At 36.0% G+C, this 26,569-nt stretch overlaps 1 pseudogene; it reads left to right on the top strand.

The window, feature by feature from the left end:
• Positions 1-23,761, top strand: part of LOC149207295 (UDP-glucuronic acid decarboxylase 2 pseudogene) — a 56,243-nt pseudogene extending 32,482 nt beyond the window's left edge.
• The last annotated feature ends 2,808 nt before the right edge of the window (positions 23,762-26,569 follow it).

Genomic DNA, 26,569 nt, shown 5'->3' on the forward strand with positions numbered 1-26,569 from the left:
ATTTCCTTTCCTTTGGGCATCAATGATCAATTGACTTAGGCCTTCTACTGCTAGAAGGAAGAGGAGAGGAGAGATGGGACATCCTTGTCGTAATCCTCTCTGCCTTTCAAAAAATGAGGTGGAATAGTTTTATTGGAATAGTTTTTTTAAAATATTATTTCTATTATTATATATTCATTAAAGGTATATACAAATGAAGTTTTTAGCTTATATCAAGCACATAAATATTAATGTGGTTGTGCTAGTTAATATATTAGTATAACTATATACATTATTAGTGAAAGGTTGAAACCAATTTTCTAGTGAAAAGGTGACAAGAAATTTTCCAATGATTAATATATAGAGATCTAATGCATAAATTATAATTTTTAAAATTCTGTTGTGGAAGTTAAGATTGTAAAATTTAAATATGTTTTGAAAAATGTTATTTATTAGTTTAATATATGATGATTAAGTTAATAAATATTGATATGGAAGAGGAGAATGACCAATGTCTATAAACATTCCACACAACACGCATAATTCATTCACGCATTCATGGAGCCGCTGACATGAAATTAAATCGGAAAAGATAATCATGAAAGCAGTTTCCAACAGTTTGATGATGATGGGCACACAATAAGTAAACATTGTTCCCACAGTTTACATCATCTGCGACACTACACCTTCAGCTGTACACAGATTATGGAAACTGTGGGTGCACGGTTTACTTTGCATATTATCTTTATCTGAGGTCGTCATATCTTTATCTGAGGGCGAAGCGAAGCGACGTGACATGCCAGGACTTTGAATTGCGCGTTTCAGACTTTGCATATTATCTTTATCTTTAACATTTTGAATTTACTGTGATATGGGTGTTGTTCGAATTGCGCGTTTCAGACTTTGCATATTATCTTTATCTTTAACATGTTGGGTTTATAGAGCAGGTCGAAGGTCGAACTTCCTTCAACGAGGAAAGGGATGAGTTGGTGCGCTTTTTCTTCTGCATGAATAAACCAACATAAGAGAGTCACAGAGAAGCGCGTGGGTTGAGGTTCCTCCTCTTCCAATAAGAATGAAAAGAAGCAATTATCAGTTACGGACCAATCTCTGTAAAACCCATTTCTCTATAGGTATCCCTGGAAGACGATCTCACTATTATAGACATGTGAAATCAATTTGCGCTGAGGGCGAATGTATGCAGCCGTACGGAAGTGGCGTGCGTGCAAAAAGAAAAACATGCAGAGGCTTTCCTTTGTTCGTTCTATGAGATTTCGATTAGTGAAAGAATAGGCGTGACCTAGTTTGCATTGCATTGCATGCACAGTTAGATTCACCCTCAATCTGTGTGAGTGGTTCCAGACCTAATTATTTTTATCACCTTCAATAGTTATAAAAATTGACATTGCATGCTCAGGAAAATACTGAAAATAGAATGTTTTGGTGCTTATTATTGCTTTCATGCGAATGGAACATAAGTAATTAATATTATTTTTGGTTATTCTCGTGTATGGGAGAATTTGGTCGGCGGCGAGCATCTAGACGCGAGAATCTCCCACGACCATTGCCACGGTTAACACCATGTCGTTAACCATGTCCTCAGACTTGTGGATATATATATATATAAAATAATAAATTTGATATATACAAGTATATGAGAAATTAAAAATTAAAAAATCTTGATTTACAGAGCAATTAAAAATAAATACCAAAATCTTGATCTTCAGATAAAAACTAATGAAAAATGGCCATTAGCCTACCAGAATTGGAGGTGCTGAGGTATAGCCGAAAAATGGCCATTAGCCTACCAGAATTGGAGGTGCTGAGGTTGCCCGGGCTATAAAAACCTTAATTCTTTTCGTAGAGAACGCAAATAAATAGTCTCGACGATATGCTCTAATGGTTAAAAAAAGCAAAATTCAATTAATAAGAAATATTATAATGATCACAATAATAATATTTTTAATAATATACTGAGAGACAATCAATCTGGTTGTATTGTAATTTAGAAAACACAATCAATCGGCTGAAGTTAAATCATTTAGTAACAGTTTGGGATGAATTGTGCGATTTTTGATATCTAAATCTGAGATTCCTGGCACTAGTTTTTCAGCTGGATAATATGCGATGCAAATAATGTGATCATCATTTCCATCTTCTGTGTCAATGAAAATTGAAGTCGTAGAAGATGGAAATGATGAACACAATATTTAGTGATCATCTCATCATCTCTTGCGTGCGTGCATAGTTGCAGCGCCTTCAAACCAAATCCAAATCCTGTTTCTGAGTAGAGCACAACAACAGTTGGGATGAATTTATACGATTCTCCATGTCCCGGGCTTGAGTTTCTTGATGTCCGCAGTTTATAGGAGAACCGACTCTCCGACCACTTTAGTTCCACGCAATGCGGGAGAAGTCAGCACTCCAGTGAGATGCTTAGTCTACCTCTCTTTAGTTGCCACGTAGGTCATAGATAGTGATATGTGGTGTTGTTTAACTACAGTTTCTTTTTATTTTCACAGTCACCTTCTCTCCGCATATTTGTTACTTTTAGATATCTTTAAGATAGAAAGCAATTTTATTGCCCCATTCATCGCATTTACTACTAGTTTACATATAATTTTAGTTTTTGTTACTATTGGTTTACGTGAGTTTATTTGCATGACAATTTTAGTTTTTTATATTTGAAGGAAGTATTAGATATAAAAAAAATATATGAAATATTACTATTAGTTTAGCGTAGTTTATTTGCTTAGTTTCTTATATTTGGTGGAAATATTAGATATAGAAAAAATATATGAAATAAATTATCAAAGTAAAAAGTTGAAACAAAATTAAAATGTTAAAAAAATAAAATTAAAAGTTAGGTCTAAGGCAGCCCCTTAGACCTAGGTTTCTCTCCCATAGACAACAAGGATACCATCCCAGTAGAAGGTTTTGATTTTCATTCTACCTCCCCAATATTTTTTTTGTTAAGTTTCATGCATTATTTTTGTTTGTATCAATTTTCTAAAGCCCAAGATCCAAATACTCTTTTTAGTTTTCTAGACTTAGTTGACCAGTTTAAGTTTTGGACAAAGACACTTGAAAATATTGAAATTTTGCATTTGTTCAAGCCTGTCTAATGGAAAACCATATCAAATATAAATTGTAACCTACATTAACAAGAAATACAAATGCATGTGCAAAATTGGTGTGGAATGAGGGAAGTGTAGAGGGATATTTTAATTGTACTGCATTTTGATATTAGTATATTGTGCACAAGAGAATTCTTATTTTGTTATTAATAGATTTTTTGGAATGCGGAAGTGCATACAATGAAAGCTCGAGAACCTTTTGCACACAATGGAAAATGTTTTCCGAAGGTAGTATTTTTTCCAACATTTATTTCTGAACAAATGCTTAGTATCCATGATATATGGGACCCACATTTATAATATTAGTTTCAAATGTCAATGGCTAATGGAAGGGAATTGTTGGGTCCGAAAGTGGTTGTGTCGACGATGACGTTGTGTGGAGATGGTTGTGTGTGAGAGATTTTAGTTCATAAATGGATTTTTTAACTGTCCAACTATTATTAAAAGAAGAAAAGGGGAAAGGAAGGGAATGCCCCATGTGGGAAACCCAAGGAAAATAATACATTTCCACTCATCACCAAATTGTCAGTTGACATATTGCATGGTGATATGAATTGAAAGTGGAATCCACCCATGGTGTTTATCCACCCATGGTATTGTAATCAAATTATGGCATTTATCCACCTATAGAGTTTACCCATGGTATTCATTCACCTATAGAATTTACCCATGGTATTTTAAGTGGCATCCACCCGTGGTATTGTAAGTGGCATCCACCCATGGTATTCATTCACCCATGGTATTTACCCACCCATGGAATTTACATGTGGTATTGTAACTAGAAAATAACTATAAGTAACAAGTCACATTTTGTAAAAAGAAATATTGTCCACCATAATGGTGTTTTTATAATTATTTTGTATTTTAATAAAAAGTTTCTTGGTGGTTTTTTCTCATCTTTTTATAGCAATTCAATTTTTTAGAACTTGGGGGCTTGGCCCCATGATCCGAGTCAATGGTATTAGGGAAGGTTATGGCTCCATGGGAATGAGGGTTTGAAGTGCAATGATGGATGAAACACAAAGAAACAATCTTCAACAAACTTCATACAAGTCCTACGACCTCCACATATAATTTCAGAAGGTAAAAAAATAGCTCGTTTGAAAAGATTTTCTGTTAAAGCTTAAATGGTTTTTTTTAGAAAATGATTTTGTTTCCCGGCTTGAGAGATATGAGCAATTGAAGTTACATATGTCTGTATTGTTGCGCAAACGTGCATAGTATGAGTTTTAGGAATCTTTCTCTCACTCCACAGGTCATCAAAGTTCAAGTGTCTTATATCAATGGAAATATATCTTCAATACCTCAAATAGGACTTTGAGAGAATTTCATTTGATCACATGTAGCATAAGTTATCAGCAAAGTTGCAGTAAGAGATTTATAACTCAAAAACAAACAAAATAATGTGAAAGAAGCCTTTACAACATCTCATTGGATAGGATGATATATTATACAAGCCACCATACTTTTACTAAGCAGATTGACAAACATCATGGTTATGGACCACCCACAAAGCCAAGGTTATGAGTGAACCGCACAACACCCTTGTCATTGAAGTCTATTTGTTAGGCCTCATACTGTTAGTATCACAGTTGGTCACAAGGATTAAAATGTCTCTCTATCTTCATAAAATCATTTGTCACGATTATGGGTCATCCACAAACTCATGCTTCATCGAAGTCTATTTGCTAGGATGCACATTGTTAGCATTACAGTTGGTCATAAGCATTATAGGGTATCTCTATCCTCCTATCTTCATTCATCACGGTTATGAGTTAATAACACAATGGCCCCCCTTCAGTGGCTCTTCATATTCAACAAAGGCTTCTCAGGAGGGAACTTCACGCAATGGGGACCATTGCTTCTTAATGAAGGAATAATGATCTAAATGGAAAGCGACATCCACCCATGGTATTTATCCACCCATATTATTTATGCACCAATGGTATTGTAAGTGGCGTCCACCCATGATGTTCATTCACCCATGGTATTTATCCATGGTATTGTAAGTGGCATCCACCCATGGAATTTACACATGGTATTGTAAGTGACACTCACTCATGGTATTCATTCACCCATGATATTTACTCACCCATGGAATTTAATTGTGGTATTATGACTAAAACATAGCTATAAGTAACAAGTCACATTTTTTAAAAGGACAAATTGTCCACCATAATGTAGCTTTTAAAGCTATTCTCCATTTTAATAGAAAGTTTGTTAGTTCTCATCCTTTTCTCGCATTTCAATTTTTCTGACTCATTTTAATAAAAAGTTTCTTAGTTCTTATCCTTTTCTAGCATTTCAATTTTTCTGACCTTGGTGGCCTCCCCCAATGATCTGGATCACATGGTTTCACAGTGGCTACAATGTTGGATCCAGTTCAATTCATGGGCTAAAATTAAGTAGATTAAAAGTAAGTAGATTCATAGTGATAGCATAATAAATAAAATGCACGGAAAGATATTAAAAAGATATGTAACCATACCATCTATGATAAACAACTATCAATGGATGTGATGAATAAATTTAAGAAGAAAAGCTAGCAACATGGTTCACCAAGAAAAATCCACATTCCCAAATAAATGCATTTATAGAACATTTGATGTTGCAAAACAAAGAAGATTTCAACAAAAAGTGACATTGAATTTTGATCAGGCCTGGAAATTGACATCTTACAAGACGTATTTTAAGTTTCAGCATGTATTTTACAGTTGGTGAAAATTTTTGCACGTGAAATCTGACGTCTAAAATATATTGAGGTCTCATCATTCTGACGTTTAATTGAAAATACAAACCATAAAAATCTATTGTACTGGAATTTACTAGTCCCCAAAATTATTTATTATAACAAAGGTTGAGTTTACAAAAATCTAATCATGGGTGATCCAATTGGATTGCTCTGGACTAGAGGGCTATGACAGGGCTATGGCTAGCGTGCTATATTCTTTCAAGATTTGGTTGTTGAGAAATAATGGAACATCATGGGCATTCTTTGAAGATCTGGTTGTTGAGAATTAATGGAAAATTATGGGCATTGGGCAATGGGGACTACAGGGCTATGGCACGCTGTACAACTGGATAGGGTGCTCTATTCTTTCAAGATCTGATTGTTGATGACATAATTTAATGACCTATTTACTAGCATTGGATTTCACTCTCTTGCGAAACAATTTTAGAATTTACCAGGGTCTAGTTACCACTTTCTCCATTAGAATTTACGAGGGTCCAGTTACCACTTTAGCCTTTCGCATCTAACCATATGTGGTTTGATGAATTACGTGTTTTATGGTCTTACATTTTCCTCTGGGATTGCTCTTTCTTGCTAATTGGGAAAAGCTGCAATCTTTTAATTTATTTACACTACTGCACTGTTGAATTTGTTTTTACACTATTGCAGTGTGTGTTGAAACCTCAAAAATGCTTACAAGTTATGTAAAATTTGATATGGTATACAGCCCTGGGAAATTTTGAAGTAAATTATCGTTAGTTTATTGTAAAACCTGAAAAATGCTTACAAGTTATGTAAAATTTGATATGGTATACAGCCCTGGGGAAATTTTGAAGTAAATTATGGTGTGGTTGTTTTGATTTTGTTTTTATCCTGGAGCGTTGAATTTGTGAGCCTTTGAATATGGCATGCTTTCTCGTTCAAAACTGCTAGACTCGTGGTATGTACTCTTTATTTATTGCTAGACTCGTGGTATGTACTCTTTATTTATTGATGTCATTAGTTTATTGTAAAACCTGAAAAATACTTACAATTTATGTAAAATTTGATATGGTATACAACCCCTTAGGAAATTTTGAAGTAAATTAAGGTGTGGTTGCTTTTGAATTAGCTTTTACCCCAAGTAAATTAAGGCGTGGTTTCTTTTGAATTTATTTTTACTCTACTGCAGTGTTGAATTTGTTAGCCTCTGAATATGACATGATTTCTCGTTCAAAACTACTAAATTGGTGATACTAGTGGTATCAACCTATGAGGTATGTACTCTTTATTTATTGTAAAACCTAAAAAATACATACAAGTTATGTCAAATTTGATATGGTATACAGTCCCTCAGGAAATTTTGAAGTAAGTTAAAGCGTGGTTGCTTTATTTACTTATGTAGTTAGTTATTGTAAAACTTGAAAAATACTTACAAGTTATACGTAAATTTTGATATGGTATACAACCCTTCACGAAATTTTGAAGTAAATTAAGGCGTGATTTTTTCCAACCAGCTTAGGGAGCCCCCAAGGAAATTTTGAGGTAAATTAAGACGTGATTTCTTCCAACCAGGTTGGCGAGCAGCTAATCTATTATGTGTTTTGTAGTTTTATGTTATTTGGTAATTTTCGGAAGTTGAGGATTTTGAATTTTCAAAATTGCAGTGGATAGATCAAAATAGGTTTAATGTTATTTGGTAGTTTTCTAGAATGGGAAGTTGAAGATTTTGAATTTTCAAAATTAGAATAGATAAAAGGTTTCTAAGATATTAGATTTATTTATGAACCAAAATTTTAAAAACATTTTCTTTGATTTCTCTCAAATTTTTTGCATGATGTTCTCCCAATTGTTTTAAGAAGATTTTTAGGTTTACAACCTTGTTAAATAAGGAACTTCATAACTAAGGAGCCTGCCCAAGACTTAGTAATATATCCAAATTCATGGTATGTTAAATCTATTTATTTTGTTTGTTGATCTCTATAATGCTAGATTTGTTTGAGTATAGTAGTGAGGTGCACAACAATAAATGACTTCTCCTAAAATCCTCATGATTGATTAAAAACTAATTGTTGTGTTGTATTTTTATTTTTATTTAATTAATTTAAAAAAATGAAAACCAAATATTTGTTTTCTATTTTTAGTGAGGCATCTTATTTTTTTGGATCTGGAAATTATAATAAAAATAGTTTGAAAACTAACTAATGTCAGTTGTATTTTTATTTTTATTTACTTAAGTTAAAAAAATGGAAAACAAATATTTCTTTTTAATTTTAATCAAACTCATTCTATTTTTTTGGATCTAGAAATTGTAATAAAAATATAATTCGAGTATTTTAGTGAGGGGAGATTGAAAAATTTCATATATAATATATGTATAGACTAGAATAAGTTAAAAATAATGTTTCCAGCTGGACAAATGTATATACTTATAGACCAAAATATGCTAAAAATAATGTTTCCGGTTAAATGTTTGAACATTTTGTCCTCTGTACATTGTTGCAGATGTGTTGTTATGGTAAAACTACATAAAATATTACAGAAAAATGAAAAATGTGCGCGATTACATAAAATATTACACAAGAATGAAAAATTTGTTAATTGTTAATCGTTAAATTTGTTAATGTGATCTCATAGAAAAATATTGCTTGATAATCATAATAATGAATTTCACTTGTATTGGTTAGGGATTATTCATTTTTAGAATAATCTGGAAAATTAAGCATTCATTCCTCATTAAAGGCGGTAAATAATAAAGCTATTATAAAGGGATATGTTGTAATTTTTGTAAAATTTATTATTTAGGATTGAAAATGCTTTTTACATTTTAAAATAGGATTAGTTAAAATGATATATGTGTATTCATTATGATTATCATTGTTGGTAACTTTTCATTATTAGTGCGAAGAAATTTTGTAACTTAGTAATACATATAAAAATTATTTAATAATTAATTTTAAATATAGTTTTAAATATTTCAAACTAGTATAGTTATATAAATTAATTCATTAATAAATATTAATAGTCATTAAAAATGGTTATGTGCTATTTAATTTATCAATAACAGTTTAATTTATGTAATGTTGAGAGTGGAGATCTCAAACACCACATAAGTTTTGGAATAGAAAAAGTGTTTGGAAACTTTTAATTTCATAAGTTTGAATGTGTATACTAATAGAAATATTCACAAACTATTAAGTCCAAACCATTCATATATATATCAAATAAAAATTCTTGAAAACCATACCTAAGTATTGTTGGAAACCTTGAACAATATTGAGAGAGGGAGGGGGCAAAGTGTGGCGGGGAAGGTCATGAATCATTATTGTGACTTATGACCTATTTTACCATTTTTTTGTATTTTTTATCAGAAACCTTGATTCATGCATTCATTAGCAGCATAACAAATAACAAGATCTATGCATAAGTATGAACCATAAACAAAAGATCTAAGCACATAACCATGAGAACATCAAAGCAAGTAACCATAATAACAACCATAAAAAATATCACACATAAGGGGCACCAGATGTAAGGTGGAAACCCAAAGGGAGAAAACCATCATCCAATGTTTTCCTTTGCTCTTCTATTATTATAAAATTCTTCTTTTACATAGTCATCGGGAACCACTAGTGCGCAAGCTAGAACTTGTCAAACATGTGAGATGTTACTCACTCTAGGAAACAACCTGTATGGACTTTGCAGGCCACCACCAGCAGTAAGCCATGACTCCCTCAACTTTGCAAGAAACCACTTATCGGAACCCACCACTCCCAATAAGTGTTACCCAACCACCACTGAATGGAAGCCACCACTCCCAAGTTCTTAGGATACTATGTGAAGGATGTTGCTACACCCTTAATATGCAAGCCACCACTTGTTCACTCAAGACCCTAACCTTCAAGCTCTTTCATTGACCATGTTTCACAACATTTCATACTCGATCCACAATTTCTTCATTCAAACACTTATGAGGCTCATTTCATAAATTTTCATACTAGACTCACATTAACCACTATGCTCATACAATCGAATGAAAGCTATAATACAACAACCAATCTGCATATAAAACTATGGAACACAATCTCAGCCACAATCAATACATCACCTCAACACAGTCAATCTCCTATGGAAATCAAACACCATAGAAACATACAATAATAATCTAAACTTCACACTCAACCATCACTGCCATACTCTAGCAGACAAATAATACATATCCAAAGACACTACAATAATAAAATCTCCAATGGAACCAGTGCAACACAAACATATTAGTAATCTGAACTCTGATCCAAAGTCTCTACTAAAGCAACTACAACAATATCCTCCTATCCATATCAACAACATAATATTCGGAGCAATATAGTCTACATCACAAACATGTTAAGCACATAGAAATACAATAACTCCATCATCCTCTAAAATATGCTTCAAATTTGAGCTCTGATATGCGCATTATCTCTGTAATACTATAGCTAACATTCTCTCTCAATCCAACCCCTGTATTGCACACTCTCTATCAGTAATGGAAGATGAAATCAATACTCAATAATACTCCTCATCATATTTGACTTGATCACCTTCAAGAATGAAGATTAACTCAAGTCGAATTTATCTACCAAATGACATGGGCAAAAACAATAGTAAATGCCCTTGGAATTCACTAGAGTGTGCATAGAATCGAGGAAATTCAATCTAGGAGTAACACAAGTTGTCCATTGGCAAAGTGAGTTATAACAACGGTTTCTCTATTGTGAGTTACCCTATTTTTCAGCCCAAAACTTAATCAAAACCTAGTGAATCTTCTCCAAACATCTAACACACCTTCTCCAACACCTACCGAACTTATCCAATCCTACCAAACTTATCCAATCCTTGAAAAGTCTCAATAACACCTCCCTATTCTCTGTAAACCTTCCTCAACCAATCATGAGAGTCACCACATGTAAGTGTTTCTTTAACTCCATTTGTAGCTCAGCTTCATAACCATAAAATTGTAAACATCATACAAAGCATAAAACTCATACATTTATTAACATTAATGGAAACTCTACAATGCCAATTGTGTTAAAATATTCACAAATATATATATATATATATATATATATATATATATATATATATATATAATTTCCCCGTATAACTCTGTATATAAAGGAAATAGAAGCGATTGGTTTGAATGGACTATTGTGGATAAAAATAACATTGAGATGTATGTCAAAAGTAGAGAAACAAAATAAGTATACAAATTCATGTGTATATATATATATATATATATATATATATATATATATATATATATATATATATATATATATATATATATATATATATATATATATATATATATATATATATATATATATATATATATATATATATATATATATATATATATATGACGAGTCGGATGCTTTCGTAGCCAAGTCCATAAAAGGAACTTTGAGATATACGTTGAAATAGAAAAATAAAGCGTGTGGTACGATTGTGGATGACAAGCGCTGCAAAAGGAAAATCTATATATACTTTATTCTTTGTTTGTGCTAATTGCCAGAAATAGTTAGAGCTTCACACCTCCATTATGAAGCTCGATCAGAGAAGACAGACCGGAATTGATATTTATTACCCACAGAAAATTGCGCAGTTGAGGAATATTATAGAATCTTACACAACTCTTCCAGGGAATCTCACTTTCTGTGAATTTGATAAACCCATGCAAAAAGACATTTTTGAGCATTGCAGAAATTATAAAACTATCTGTCAATGGCATTAGCTTTAATATAGATTTTAAGATTTTGAACTTCAAATATTGGAGCTTCCACTAAGACAAGAAAACGCTAAAGAAAAAAAAAACAAAACATCTTGTTCTAAAATCTTCAAGTAAAAGAATCTTGACACTGAAAGATATAACCACGAAAACAAAATAAAGAAAGTAAAGTGAAAAGAAATTTGATTTTTTTTTAAATGGAGGTGAAATTTTTAATTTTTTTAAATGGAGATCGATCATGCGAAAGGCGAGCTGATGATGGTACAGTCTGAATAAGGTTCAAAAATATAAATGGATAAAGCATAGGATCAAAGGTGATTTCGGCGAGGTATTCATCCGAGATATTTGCGATGACAGAAACGTAGGGATTCGTACTGCAGAGGCTGCCTTTGATCCCTTCTTTGAAGAAAGAATCTTCTAAATTGTTTCTCTATTAAACGTAGGAATTTGTGCTGCATGTTTTGATATTTGATTGCTGTGAACTAGTTGTATAGTGAGAAACAGTATGTTGCATACTGTTAATTTCGGACCTGGAAGAAAAAATTTATTCTTAGTATGTTTTTAATGGAAGCAGGAAATAAGTGATTGTAGCTTGTTCCAATTGTGTAACTATTCTTTTGATTGTAGCTTGTTCCAATTGTGTAACTATTCTTTCTCCCAGCTGAGCACGTCACCCGATCTCCTAGATCTCCACAACATAGGTAGGGCAGGTTGTTTCCCCGGTATATACATGCTGGGCCTGTCGGTTGTTGGGGTTCAGGTTCAGTTGAGCAGGCATTTGGGGTTGTCTCAGAGGAGCAGGAGGTAATGGTTGTGGTTGAGCTGGTGGTAGAGGCAAAATGGCGGGAGGAGTGTTGTACTGGGGCCTCCACCCCAGTTGAGGTGCATTCTAATGAGGCTGTGGCTGGACATGTGAGTGAAACGAATGAGTAGTGGGCTGAGTATGGTATTGAGGTGGGTAATACCATGGAGGAGACACAAACCAGGGAGGATGAGCAGGGGGCCCCCAAGAGGGCATAGGAGCAGATTGGTTGGGGTTATAATAAGCTTGGGATGTCCCTTGCATATCCTGCTGGTAGGGTCTAGGTCCATGCGGCCTTCTTTGATTGAGGAGGTAGAGAGGTTCAGTGGGTACCTCAGTTCCTTGGTACACGGCCTTAAACCCAGGTAAGGTTGGGCATTGGTTTGTGGGGTGGTTCTCCTCACAAACGAAGCATACCTCTACCGAGTGTAAGGGACACTCGTTCTTACGGTGCTTCCTTGTACACCTAGGACAGAAGATGGCCAAAGCCCTCTCAGCTTCCTCTTTCTTTTGCTGGATCTGGAATGTATCAAGTTGCATGGCAATGGTCTGTCTCACCTCACTTTTGAGGTCCTCTAGCTGATTAACAAACTCATGCTTGGAGAAAGTAGTACTAGCTGAAAGGGGGTTTCCCCTACCTCTTTTCCGGGCTGCCCTAGAGTGATTTCTAAACACAATCTTTATATCCTCGTAAGGTAGTTGGTAGATGTCTCCTCCAGCTAGCATGTGAAGGGTATCTAGGAGGTCTTCAGGGACTCCTCGGAGCAGGACCAACTTGAGAGATTCAGGGTCAAGTGTGCACATGGCCCTTTTATAGCTAAGTTGGAATCTTTCCTCATAATCTTCTAAAGACTCCTCATTTCCCATGGTCATCCAAAAGATCTCTCCCTTGGCTTCCTTGGACCTACAGTAATCCCAGTATTTGGTATTGAAAGCTTGCTGCATCTGAGCCCAAGTGGTGATACTGTTTCCAGGTAATCCCATGAACCAGCGTAATGCTGCATCCTTGAGAGTAGAGGGAAAGAGTTTCAGTTTTTGCTCATCTTCTGTATAGTCATAGGTTCGACAAAGGACAACAAACTCAAACAGGAAGGTATCAGGGTCTTCAGTAGTCAATCCATGGAAGTGAGGTAAAGCGGAGGGGCTTATGTTTTTCATTTTCATGTCTCCATTGGTCTCTCAGATGGGAAAGGCACCTTCTATTCTCTCATCTTCTCTTCCATCTTCAGCCATGGCTTCAGGTGGGATGGTTTCTAACTCTTCTTCTGGTATAGGATCTTCGTATGTCTCAGGAGGCTCGCCTATAAGTTCTTCTGGATCACTGTCACCAAAGAAGAGAGAAGGGTGACTCAGTGAAGTGGTGGGGGTGTTGGGTAGGAATTTGCCAATTTTATCTCTGTTCCTACGAGGCATGAAATGGAAAGGCTTTTGATTGCTTTTTTCTTTTTCTGCTTGTACCTGCAAAACTGAAATAGATTGAATTGCAACTAACTATCTTGCTAAAATGAAAATGCGGAATTGAAATTAAAGTAGGAAAGGACTAATCTATTTTTCTCAAATGAAATTGCAGGAATGAAATGCTAATCTACACTTGCAGAATTGAAATGCTGATCTATGCTTGCAGAATTGAAATTGCTAGTCTACGCTTGTAGAATTGAAATTGCTAATATATGCTTGCAGAATTGAAATTGCTAATCTATGAAAGCAGGAAATATCTATTTTACTTTTGTAGAAATGAAATTACAGAATGGAAATGAAATGAACTATTTGGCAGAAGGCGAGTGTGGAAAAATAGAAGAAAAGAAACAATCACCAATACTCTGACGCTTCCCCGGCAACGACGCCAAAAATATGGTGGGCCCCAGTATTGTAGCAATAATGCTACAACTCCTGGAACTCCCTTCTTTAATTTTATCAACCCGGTAGTTCGTAACAAACTTGGAAGCGACGGTGCTGTATGCACAAGTACTAGCTCTTGCCACAGCTGTCACTTGGTCAACTGACACAAGTCTGCTAGGGGCTCAAGCCAACTTCTATGAGCTCTTAGAAGAATCTTTTTAACTGATGGATGGAAGCTAACTCAAAGGAAGCTAATCTACTTGTGGAAAGAACTGAAAGCCAAAAAAGAGATGCAAACCCTAGCAAACCCTAATTCTACCAGCTAGGCCTACTGACGCAAAGGAGAGCATGCAAACTACTGAAAGAGATGCCATTACTTCTATGAAGGTAAAATACATGTGTCTAGACTACCTCTGATTGAAGAAAACATCTTTTTGTATTTTTGACTAAGTTATTAGAATTATCATGCTTGTGCTTTTAACTAGCTTTTCACTGTGCAGGGGTGGATCAAGGAGGAGAAATGCTTGGAAAAGGTTGGGATGGTACAGAGAGGGTATAAGGAGCCCCTAACACTCTTCCAGAGAGTTTCACAAAGTTTGGTTGCCAAAAAACCTTGTTTGTGAGCTTCTACAGGAAGTCTGCAGGGGTTCTACAGGATGTTTCAGGAGTTTCTACAGGATGTTCAGAAATTTCTACAGGATATTTTAAAATTGGATTTTGGAGGATGGGTGAGTGAGGTAAGGTGCATGAATGGATAGGGAGGTAGGGTAGGGGTCTGAGATGACCCAGAAACTGATGGATGAAGTGATGAGAGGGTGTGGAGAGCTAACTTGTCTTAAGGAAGACTAAGGCAATGGAAGAGCAAGAAGGTAGGGTTACATGGACAGAAGAGGAGTTGTGAGACGAGGAAGCTGACTAGGAGATGGAGCAGCTGGCCTGGACGAAGCTTAGGTGGATGAGAGAAAGATGGATAAGCCCTGCACGGTGAGCACTTAACTGAATCAACCAAATCCTGTATACAACCGAAATCTTAGCTAATCTATTCGAACTATCAATGAAACGAATGAACAACAGCTTTATTCCCAAAGAAAACCATGTACAACACTTAATCAAAGGAACATCTAAAAAGGTCTAAACGCATGACTAATTTCTACAAATGAAAAACATTACACCAATGATTGCATGGCCAAGCAAACTAGTGTTTTTGTTGAGCAGCACTGGCTCCACAATTCCAGCCCCTGATCCAATAAGGGAGAGGTGAAACTGAGAGTGCAGGCAACCCTTTTATAGAGCTTTTATTAATGTTTGTCTTAAGGAATTTAGACTTCTGTGATCCATAACATTGTTTAGATAATCTTCAGCAAAATCACATAATCAATCTTTTGTCGACGCTTTTCGAACCAACCAGTGTGGTTCATCGTCATGACAAGTTGAAGAACCAATCCGGCTAAGCTGAATAAATAGAGAGTGCAGAGACTCCAACGGCTATATTGCCAACTGCTAAATTTGACCTAAGGATCCTAGTCAAACCCCTAACAATACTATAAATAGCTACAACAGGTAAACTTGTTAATTTATATCTAAAATTAGAATCGATTTGATATTTTTAGTATATAATATAATATCATATTAACTATAATGGTCATATGTCTATAATTATTATTATTTAAATATTATGTCATTCTTAAATTTAGTTATATTAGGTAATTTATTCTTTAAGATATACTATTCTACATTATATAATGGTCCAATCTAATAAAATAAGTTTATTAATAAATCTATATTTACTAAAATTCTTAATTCAATATTAAAAAACAAACAAATAAAATCCCTATTACCATTCTTAGACTAATATATATGAACATTATTAATTATAAAAATTAGTTATATATTTCAATTTAATACATATTAAATAATATACACAAAAACTATATTGAATTTATATTATATAAAACAAATAAATTAATTAATTTTATATAAATTAATTATATTATTATAATATAACAAATATATTAAATCTGCCATATATTTATATTTAATATATATTAAACAGATTAATATACAAATAAATTAATATTGAATTTATATTCTATGTAACAAAAATATATTAAATTAATATAAAATAAATTTATATTATTATAATTTAACAAATATATTAACTTTATATAAAATATATTAAACTTATATTATATATAACAAATAAATTTTAATCTATATTAAATAGATTAATATACAAATAAATTTATATTATATATACCAAATAAATTAATATTGAATTTATATTCTATATAACAAAATTATATTAAATTAATATAAAATAAATTTATATTATTATAATTTAACAATATATTAACTTTATATAAAATATAATAAACTTATATATAACAAATAAATTTAAATTCAACTTAATGATTTATATTCACTCTACATTCAAAGGACAAACCTGCCAAAAGAGAAATTAAAGGAGGAGGAAGACAGAAACAACTAAGACCTAACCCAAAGAGGAATGAGGAGGCTAGGAAGACAGGGCTGGGACCCAGCAACGGCTAATCTTCCAACCATCATCCCTATTAAGATTGTTCGGCCTTTTCTCAATCTCCAGGGCCTCTCTAAATTTGCGATGGTGAAACTGCGGAATTTTGGCAATGACTTGAGCATCCTCTATGCATATATGATGCATAGTCTTCCCCGCATGCTCAGCCAGGGCTGAGGACTTGGTCCTACCATGTCTTAAGTCAGCCGAATGCTCGCTGATCCGCTGATTGATAGACCGACCAGTTTCACCAATATAAGGGGTCCCACAGGAACAGGGAATGACATAGACACCCTTCATGCTCTTAGGGTCAACCGGGTCTTTTACAGACCTGAGGGAGCCACGGATAGTATTGAAAGGTCTGAAAGTTGTGGATACATCATACTTCCTTAGAATCCTCGCAATCCTGTCCGTGGTCCCTTGGATGTAAGGAAGGTTCACACCCAGGACATGATCTTTAGGAACCCTTCGGGTTGAAGGCTCCTTCTTGGCCTTGAGGAAGGCTTTTTGACCGAGGTGTCTATTGTAACCATTCTTCTCAAAAACTTCTAGGAGGTGAGCCTTCTCCGTTTCCAGGCTCTCCTTATCCGAAATTCTCACAGCACGGGTGGCAAGAGTGCTCAGAACCCCTAACTTCTGAGCGGGGAAATGATGCGACGAAGCATGCAAGTATTGCTCAGTATGCGTCTTCTTTCTAAACACCTGATGAGAAAAGGAACCATCCACCTTCTTCGAGATGAGAACATCCAAGAACGGAAGACAACCATTCTCTTCTTTTTCCATCGTGAATTTAATGGCGGCGGATTGGTTATTGAGGTGACAAAAGAAACGATCCAGCTCGTCCAGACCATGAGACCAGACAACACCAGTATCATCGACAAATCTTTTCCACAGCTTTGGTAAGAGACGAGAGGAGGCCAAAGCCTTAGACTCAAAATCCTCCATGAAGAGATTAGCGACCACCGGGGACAAGGGGGAGCCCATGGCAACTCCACAAGTCTGCTCATAGAATTCTCCTTCGAAGCTGAAAAAGGTAGAGGTAAGGCAAAGCTCAACCAACTTAGCCGTATCAGGGTCGGTCAGCTTATTAATTACCACCATAGCCTCATTGATAGGAATACAAGTATAAAGAGAGACTACGTCGAAACTTACCAGAATGTCCTCGGGCTCAAGTTTAATCCTCTTAAGATCCTCAATAAAAGAAGCTGAGTCTTTGACAAAGGACTCAGTCTGCCCAACCAAGGGTCTCAACTTAGCAGCGAGGAACTTGGCCAGGAGGTAAGTCGGACCACCAATGGTATTGACAATGGGTCTCAGGGGGACCCCATCCTTATGGATTTTAGGAAGACCATAAATCCTAGGAGTGATGGGGTTACCCTCAATAAGTTTCTGGGCTAGAGGAATCGTGGAATTGCACGACTTGTTTGTCTTATCAATCTATTCTATACGTCCGAAGTAATTCTATTCATCAACAGTATCCTACTTAACCAACACAACTAAATCTTAGCTCAACAAACTTCGTTCAGATGAATAAAAGGAAAATCATAGTGCGGAAAGGAAAGATAACAATACAAATAAGGAGGCCCTAGGCTCTTAGGTTGGGCCCAACCCTGAGAGCTATGGCTCCTATAAAAACCTCAGAGCTGATATCAAATCTGACTGCTTCCCATTATCAAAAAATAATCATAAGTTAAGAGTTATGCCAATAATGGCTACAAAAGAACAAAACAGAGCTAGCAGCACATAGTGCAGAATGTGCAAGAATTTTTCAAAAGTCCTTTTTGAAGGCTGGAGCCTTATCATTTATACACTACGAGGCCCTGGTTGGCGTCCTAAGTTTATGGGACTTGGCTGCCCAAACTGTGAGTGAACAGCTCCTTCCAAGAAATCTGCTTGGCTGCCTTCTAGATTCGGTTTTGGTGACCTTTGGAGCTCGGAGTTGGGGGTGAAGATCCCGAGGGAGGTTATTTAATGCCATAGACAAACCCCCTACGAATCCTCAACCCAAGCTTGGCTGTCTCCTAGCCCATGTCTGCTCGGTTTTGCTTCAACATGTGTCAAAAAATCCTACAATGAGCACGTGTTAGCCACCTAGGAATAGTGACTACCCTTATTTGTACAAATGACATAAACATACTAGAAAACAATGCATAAGTTATGAAAAATGAAGGATTGAACAAGGGTAGTTAGGCCAAATGAGCCCAAAATGTTACCAAATTTGGGGCTCATCAGTGCAGTGTATAGAAGCATTCATAGAATTAGGTGGACTGCAGTAACACCTGAAGACAGGTCTCAGATGACTGATCATCTCTGAGTGGAAAATAGGGTTGGCGCGGTTTCGTCGCGAACAGTCGCGCCATTTTTGAGCGGAACGAAGGGTTGGCATGATTTATTAAGAAACAGTAGTGCCATTTGGCGCGATTTTGAGAGATATAATCGTGCCAGTGCGCTAGAAAGTGCTATTGGCGCAGAAAGTCAAGTCTTAATCGCGCCAATTTCGTAAGATGCATCGTTTTTTTTTTGGAGCGAGTATTTCGCCATCGAGAAGCGCCAGCCTCTTTCTCTTTGGAAAATCTGTAATTTTTTTGCAGATCAATTTTGCTCGGTGGTGGCGCGTTGGAGTTCCTGATCTGTTCAGTGGCAGCAGATCGGATTTGCCCGGTGGTGGCACATTGGAGTTCATGATCTGTTCGGTGGTAGCAGATCGGAGTTGCCCAGTGGTAGTGCATTGGAGTTCCTGATCTACTCGGTGGCAGCAGATCGGATTTGCCCAGTGGTGGTGCATTGGAGTTCCTGATCTACTCGGTGGTAGCAGATCAGATTTGCCTGGTGGTGGCGCATTGGAGTTCCTGATCTGTTCGGTGGCAATAGATCAGATTTGCCTGGTGGTGGCGCATTGGAGTTCCTGATCTGTTTGGTGGTAGCAGATCGGATTTGCACGGTAGCCGCGCATTGGAGTTCCTAATCTGTTCGGTGGTAGCAGATCGGATTTGCCCGGTGGTGGCGCATTGGAGTTCCTGATCTGTTTGGTGGCAGCAGATCGGACTTTCCCAGTGGTGGCTCATTGCAGACTTATTCATTAGAGGATCAGAAATTTTATCAGTCCAATATGAATAACAGTGATGAGTACTCTCTTAAGCCAGAAAAGACGTGGTCTATTATCAGGCTAGTAGATTATTTGCTCAGGGAGCAGCGGCTACTGTTTATTTTGATAGGAATCGCCATCGCATCAACTTTCTTTATCCTTCAGCCTGGTTTTTTGGCTTCTAATGTTAATGAAAATGGAAGGTTTGTTCCCGAAAAACCTCATCAGGTTGTTTATGAGATGCCTGTTTCTCGGTTTGCGCAGTATCATTCAGGTTCGATGGTGAATTCGGGGGCTAAAGTGCCCCTAGGTTTGAAGAGAAAGTCCCTGCGAGTTGTCGTGACGCGTGGAGCTGGCTTTGTTGGCAGTCATCTACATGACAGGCTCATGGCAAGGGGCGACAGTGTTATTGTTGTCGACAATTTCTTCACAGGAAGGAAGGAGAATGTTTTGCATCATTTTGGCAATCCGAGGTTTGAACGGATAAGGCATGATTTTGTGGAACCCTTATTGTTGGAGGCTTGCCCCACTTCCCCTGTGCATTACAAACACAATCCCGTGAAGAATGTCAAAACTAATGATGTGGGAATCTTGAACATATCCAGATGTGCCAAGCGTGTTGGGGCAAATGTTGAGGTTCGGATTGCTCAAATTTTCAATACATATGGTCCGCGAATGTGCCGTGATGATGGTCGGGTTGCAAGTAATTTTGTTTCTCATGCTTGGCACAATGAGCCTTTGACAGTCTATGGAAATGGGGAACAAACACGAAGCTTCCAGTTCGTTTCTGATCTGGTTGAAGGCCTTATGCGACTTATGGAGGGCGAACATGTTGGTCCTTTCAATCTTGGGAATCCTGGGGAATTTACAATGTTAGAACTAGAACAAGTTGAAGAAGGAAAGGATGACTCTAACAGTGGTTGGGACATTCCATTGCTAATGGAAGAAAACAGTAAGGAAGATGAAGAGCAAGAGCAGAAACAAGAAGAAGAAGTAACAGGAAATGTAATCAATAATGCAAGCCCAGGAAAGGCTGAAATAGACAGATTTGAGGTAAGTCCCCTACGAAGGAGATCAAGTAGGAATACTCGATTACCTTCTAAATTGAAAGACTATGCATTAATGTCAAAGTTTTTAAACATTGTAAAACCTGCAAATTATGAGGAAGCAAGTAAATCTGATGCATGGAGGGCTGCAATGTATGAGGAAATAGAATCAATGCAGATGGGGGTATAGAAAAACTTAAAGCTAGACTGGTAGCAAAGGGTTACTCACAGCAAGAGGGAATAGATTTCGATGACACCTTTGCTCCTGTAGCCAAATTAAAAACCATTAGAATGCTAATTTCCTTAGCAACAAAACACAAATGGCATCTACACCAGCTAGACGTTAAGTCTGCATTTCTGAATGGTGACTTGAAGGAAGAAATTTATTTAGTATAGCCTGAAGGTTTTGTGAAAAAGGAGAAGGAACATCTTGTGTGTAAATTGAAAAAGGTACTTTATGGTTTAAAACAGGCACCCAGGTTGTGCTATGAGAAAATTGACTCATTTTTTGTACAGCATGGCTTTCATAGGAGCTTGAATGATCCAAATCTGTATACCAAGTTTAATAAACAGAGGAAAATTATTTTTATTTCTTTGTATGTAGATGATATGATCATAACAGGTAATGCTAACAATCTGATCAAAGAAATCAGATGTCACAAGTGTATGAGATGGAAAGACCTCGGAAACCTTCATTATTGCTTGGGATTGGAGGTATGGAAAGACTCTGGACAAACTTTTCTTACTCAAGGGAAGTATGCCAGAAGCTTGCTGGAAAGGTTCGGAATGGAGAAATGCAGATCAACAACAACACCATTACAACAGAACTTAAAGTTGAGTAGTGACGACGGTACTAAAGTGGTCGATGCAACCATGTACAGACAACCAGTTGGCAGTTTGATATATCTGACTACAACTAGACCATATTTGGCATATTCTGTTAATGTGTTGAGCTAGTTCATGTCAAAACCACTCGAAAGTCACTAGGTCGCAGCAAAAATTGTGTTGAGGTATCTTAGTGGTACTAGTAATTATGGCATTTTGTACACTGACACTTCTGATGCTATTCTAGCAGGTTTTTCAGATTCTGATTAGGTAGGTAACTTGGATGATCAAAGATCTATCACAGGTTATGCATTCAGCATTGGATCTAGGGTCATAGCATGGAGCAGCAAAAAGCAGTGCACTGTAGCTCTGCTTCATTGAGAGAAACTACTGTCAAAAGAGATATGTGTTGAATATTGTAAAACTTGTGATAACGTGGCTGATATTTTTACTAAGCCTCTTGGGCGTGTAAACTTTGAATTGTTTAGAGGGATGTTAGGAGTTCAGGATAATCCTTTCTCCATTAAGGGGGGGCGTTGAAAATAATTAATATTATTTTGTATTAATGGAGAAATGGTTACACCAATTGTAACGTATCTCCTTAATTTAGGATTTGTTCCTAGAGTTTAGGAGTTTGGTTGCAACTTCCTGATCTCTAGTAATGTACTTAATGATGTAATTTCTCATTTGATGGATGTATAGTGTACAGAGAGAGTTCTCTTTGTTTGAGTGCAGTCTCTAGGTGCAATACTCACATGTGAGGTGCAACTCCTTCTTTTTCAATTCAAGTCTGATTTTTATCTCTACGTAAAACAATAGCGCTCGACCAATGAATTTCTCTTCATTCGCAACCTTCGAATAAAGGCGATTATCTGTCCAAAATAATCAAACAGCAGTGTCCACAGATCATTTATCCACGAGGCCTCACAGCGTTCCACAGAAATGCCTTCGTTTAGCTGATATCTTGTTTCAAAAAGACCCATTAGTATCCTCATAGAAATAGCCTCAATGCAGTTGTTTACAATATGCACTTCTTTAGACAAGGGATGAAATTTTTTATAGTTTCAGAGAACTTCAAGCTCGTCTTCCTGGTTTTTTTTAGTATTACCTGATTGAAATAAAACTCACTTTGTTTGCAAAGATAACCTCTGCAATACTCTTTTGTCATATCCAAAAACTCAGATGTGCATCTTAGAGTAGCAATGCTGAAAGGATTCATGAGGATCGAGGAACCATAACAGTAAGCTTCTATCGTTTCAAAAAATTTCGCCTCGCTGGGGAAGGCTTCTGGGAGATAAATCTCATTCCCTTCTATTATTTTCCACTTCAAGGAATTGCTTCTTGAAACCAAGGGAAGCTAGCCATTCAAAACAATAACAAAAGATAAGGACGTTAAAATCTTTTGTTTCCAGCATTACAAAAAGTTAGTGTTCAGAACAACTTAATGAAATTGAAATTCAGTCCATTTTCAGCTGAAAATAAACTTGTGAATCTTGAAACTATGGCCTTTATTGTACACTATAACAATTATTGGAAACCCTGTGGTTTCACCCCATGACTAGACGCTTCATCGTAGAATATCTTGATTAACTGCATATGAAGTGTCATAATGGTCATTTTTGAGTAAAATGTAGGCGCCACCATTGGGGAAAGCAAGATTCTTGCCATTGTGGCCTGTGTTATTAATCGCATCCCCTAAAGAGTTTGATATACAATGGTTTCTTCATGATCTTCATATATGGTATCCACAACACCAACTCGCCAATGGATTAAAAATCCTCACGGGAGATGATCATATCGTCCATGTCAACTGATGGCAATAAATCTTTTAAAAACGTACAAAATCTTGGAGACGCATGGTTGCAATATGCAGGGGCCTTTCACATTGTTGGAATTTTGTTTTGGTGGAAAAAATCTTATAATCCTATTTTGCTCTGAATGCAGCCACATAGCAATTTCGAAGCTTATTCTAGTTGGTTGTGATTGCATGTAGGTTGCATCAGGATTGACATGGAAAACAGAGTTAAATGAATGAATTGAGCCACTCCCTCACACCTCTCATTATCATGTATTTATGGCGTTTGTGCGCCTATTGAATGTCATATCGTTCCCCTGTAATGATTTTATTTCACTTGTTTAGACATGGTCCCTTGTTCTGAGTCCTAACCTTTTTTTTTGCACGCAAAGCTAGATTAACCAGATTTACAAGGTATCTGATATTCATATGTAGGCTATGTGGGTGAATATGCAGTTAAGTAACTCCCGAAATTTGTGACAGGTCAAGTCTACCCGCTACACTTCGCTGACATTTGCGACTGTGACTATATATTGGAAATTTCCTTAGTTTAATGGGAAAGGGTATAAATGACGTTTTGATAAAAATATCAATCGTCAATAATATGTTTTGCACAACTACAAACACGTCGAGAGAAACGGTCATTAAAAAATTATGAACGTCAAATACGGAAAAAATGCCCTATGATGGGCAAAATTCCCATCAAATGCGAAAATCTCCCATGGACAATCATTTCCACGAGTAACAGCATGTCCATCAGACTTGTGGACATATAATAAAAAGAAAAGAAAGAAAACGTGTTTATATATATATATATATAGCATGTTTATAATAAACTATGTTCATATATCAAAAAGAAAATTTGATATATATAAATATATTGAGAAATTAAAAAGAAATTCTTGATTTACAGATAAATAAAAACTAATGAAAGGGAGCCCTAAAAATTACTAATGAAAAAGAGCCATTAGCCTACCAAACTTGGAGTTGCTTAGGTTGTTTAAGCTGTAAACGATTTGACTATTCGAGTAAATAACATGAATAAATAAGATGTGGTGTAATAGTTAAGTGGGGATATTTTGCCTTTACAAATTTTATGGTCTATAAACAAGACTATATATACTTGAGAGTGACTCCAAACAAAATTACTTTAATTGAAAAAAAAAAAAAATATAATAAAAAATACAAAAATAACCAACATAATAATTTTTTTTTCATAAAAGCTCACATAATAATATGTACGCATAGCGACAATCAATCTAGTTGTATTGTAATTTACAAATACAATCAATCCACTGAACTTAAATATCAATGTAGAGCACAACAACGGTTGGGATGAATTATGCCATTCTTGATATCTATGCGATTCTTGATATTTGAAGCTGAGAGTCCTAACACTAGTTTTTTTTAATTTTCCGCGGGATAATATGCAAAGCAAATAATGTGAACATCATTTCCATCTTCTGTTTCCATCAAAATTGAAGTCATAGAAGATGGAAATGATGAACACAATATTTACTACTGTTGCACTTTTCATGATCATCACAACGTTTCTTGCATGCATAGTTTCAACACCTTCAAACCAAATCGTGTCTTTGAGTAGAGCACATGTAACAATTATATGACAATTTTATAAAAAAGATTTACAAAATACATCAATAAAAAAAAATTAGTTACATTAACATCCAACTATTAGGCATTATGTAATGACCGCTGGTAACAAATGGATACACATAAATATCATTTAAATTTACTTATGGAATCCGGATAGTCTTATATGTCAATATATGTTAAACTAAATGAACAGGTGACGAAATCTAGATGGGGACCCTCCTCCTTAATTGTGCACATTTATTCAGGGCATATTATGTTGTATTGGCTCTTGTACGTGGTAACATGCAATGAGCAGTTGGACCTTGGGACAATACTCGTGTTCGATCTCGCCATCTATTTCATTCTACCACCGTTCATCTTAACCTGGAAATCTGACAACAAAGTAAGGGTAGGGTTTGGTCCTCTAACCAATTTTTTGCACTCAAGCCTTGGAGGTTTAATTGTTACGGTTGATCTTATGTCTCATAGAGCCCTAGCAATCTGACGACGAAGTAAGGGTAGGGTTTGGTCCTCTAACCAACTCTTCGCACCCAAGCCTTGGAGGTTTAATTGTTACGATTGCTCCTGTGTCTCGTGCTGCTCTGCGATGGCCGGGTCCGTCAAAAGCCACCAACAGTATGCTGCGTTCTCTATGGTTTGAAATAATAGAGACAGTTGAATTTGTGGTTTGAAACAATAGAGACAGTTGAACCTACTGGCGCAGGTATGCCATAGAGATTGGTAGACAGTGAGTTTTGTTTGCTCAGTTTTGAGGGTTTGACGTTTGTATGGGGTTTCTTCCTCAAACTTGTTCTAAAGGACCATCACTATTATACATAGATGGCCCAAGAGGTTCGGGAGGTCATGGGAGACAAAAAGCACCATGAACCATTTGAAAAAGGTAACCCTTTCGCAGCGAAATTTCATAGCAACAGTTTTCATTCCAGTCTCTATTTAGATAAGGTTTTTCTTCTAATCCATTTTTTTTTTCACTAAGCTTTTTAATTTGAAACTGAGTCCAATCGTTGGTCTACAGGTAGGCGATTCACCGATGATATGTCCTTAAATCAGGTAAGAACCCTCCTAGAGTATCATTATGCTTATGTATATGAATGAAAGGTTCTAGCTCAATTTGTATCTTCTAATTTTCGACCTCTATTACAGGTACGCTTATTCTCAGAAGGTTTGAAGTTCAAGACCATGGCCATTAAACCCTTAATAGCTCACAGTGTCCTGGTTGATTTACACGTTGGAGCTAAATCTTTTGTTGTTACTGGGCTTAATTGTTTAAGGGTTTCTTTGGAGGGTTTTCTCCTTATAAATCGGTTTAAGTTATTAATATATATACTAGTTTCTTTTGCTTTGTCTGGTCATATGAAAAGCTCCAACTGTCAATAGTTCCTTTTTTTGAAATGTAAAGCTATGTGAGTTGAATATTTATACTTGGCAATTGTT

The sequence above is a fragment of the Pinus tabuliformis genome, chromosome 1_2 (genome assembly GCF_031772625.1).
Source record: "Pinus tabuliformis cultivar Carrire ecotype Pingquan chromosome 1_2, CPIR1, whole genome shotgun sequence".
Taxonomy (NCBI): Eukaryota; Viridiplantae; Streptophyta; class Pinopsida; order Pinales; family Pinaceae; genus Pinus; species Pinus tabuliformis.